This window comes from Diaphorina citri, unplaced genomic scaffold, assembly GCF_000475195.1.
Source record: "Diaphorina citri unplaced genomic scaffold, Diaci psyllid genome assembly version 1.1 scaffold1769, whole genome shotgun sequence".
NCBI lineage: Eukaryota > Metazoa > Arthropoda > Insecta > Hemiptera > Psyllidae > Diaphorina > Diaphorina citri.
The window spans coordinates 1,008-2,700 of NW_007379195.1; the positions used below are offsets into that span (position 1 = coordinate 1,008).

Sequence of the window (1,693 nt, forward strand, 5' to 3'; positions counted from 1 at the left end):
ATCGGACCAAATCAGTCACCCTAGGGCTGATTGAGAGGCTGACGGAAACCGCCGACATCGTCTGTACACGGGAAAAGGCGAAGACGGAGAAGAAGAAAAGGAAGAAGAAGAAGAAGAAGAAGAATAAGAAGAAGACTAGGTATATGTACGTATATCATAGGTAGATTTCATATAGGTATTGTTGTGAGGACATTGTCGACATTAAGATTTATATCTGCATCTCGTTTGACACTTTGTGTGGACAACCTTGCATGATTCGAAATGACCGGATTTACTATACGTACCTACTATGTACATATATGTACAATATACTGTGTTATATCTACCTAAACTTTGATTAGTTCCGGTTGTACCTAGGTATCTTTTATTCGATTTAGATGAAAGTTTGCAGAAATGCTCGTCATTTAACGGAAATTTGGGCCTTCTGTAGGTACATTTTTCTTCCTTCTTCTTCTTCTGTTCACTTTTAAGTAGTTCACTGAACTACTGTAGATTTTCACGAGCTGTTTAAAGCAGAGTGGTTTTGTTTATTGACTAATTTTGTTGTTTGTTTTTATCTGTTTGAGAACAAGTTCTAATATCCTGTTGTCTAATTTATTCAAAGCACAAATTTGGGTGCGGAAAAGTAGATAATGTATGTAGTTATATTTCTGAATCAGCTACAGAACATTATCTCTTCCACCTTAACACAGTGAAACCTCTTTTAACGGACACTTTTGAGGAATTAGTTTGATATGCCATAATCTCCATAACGGATATTTTGATGGCAGACAAAACCTCTTGCGGGACCGAAACTGTCCGCTTTTTGGACGTTTTTACTGTGCTGAATTTATTGGGAACGAAAATAGGTAGATACTCCACGGAAGAATAGAAGAAGAAAAACAACTTACGTATTTTCCTGGCTGCTTGATTCAAGCTGATTGTTACCATAACAATGGTAAAGAGTAATAGTTTTCCTGAAGACATCATGATTAAGATTGGATGATTCTTGGTAAAGTTCAACTGAAAACACAAAGAAAATAACGGATTTGTCTTGTAAATTGTTAACTTGGAAAAGGGACTTGGTGTTTTTAGTGTCTTTGGAACAAGAAATCAAAATCCTTTAGTGTGGGGTGTTGGGAAGGTACCTGATAAAAGCACGAAAAAAGTTCCATGTAGGAAAATGTATTACATTGTTGATAATGTCGATTTTTTCGAATATCAGTCAAGGATTTCTACTTTCTACACAGTTTCTTGTAAAAACAAAAAATTTATAACAGGTAGGTTTGGGTTGGTAACAAGGTACCTACCATATTCTTAGGAAGACTATGAAAAGTTCACTTACCGTTTCATGTGTTGCGAGAGTAAGGAGTGATTGTGTTATCACTTCAAAGGTTCAGGATCAACTGAACAGTTTCCGGTAACGAAGTCGAGGAGTCAGACCAAAATCATCAACAAGTTGTGATCTTCTCGATAGTCATTGGTCAATATCATCTGACCTTGAACATGACTTGGAACCGGTTAACCCGCGCTGGTTAAGCCTAATCCAATCACTTATAATGAATTATGATGTTACCTGCCATGAGTACAACCGGTAGTTGCAAGAACCACATTCAAAGTGTATAACAGTGTAGGGCCCAACAGTTTAAAATATGCAACCTAGGGCCGAATTCTGCAAGGGTACGTCCTTTAGGGCCTAACAGACCACGGATTT

General features: G+C 37.3%; 1 long non-coding RNA gene across 1 annotated transcript; it reads right to left on the reverse strand.

Moving 5' to 3' along the window:
- Nucleotides 1–898: 898 nt before the first annotated feature.
- LOC108253430 lies at nucleotides 899–1,433 on the reverse strand. The gene is made up of 2 exons (XR_001809745.2): nucleotides 1,325–1,433; nucleotides 899–1,002 (listed from the first exon to the last, which is right to left on the reverse strand). It is a non-coding gene; the product is annotated as an uncharacterized LOC108253430 (long non-coding RNA).
- Between the last annotated feature and the right edge of the window lie 260 nt (nucleotides 1,434–1,693).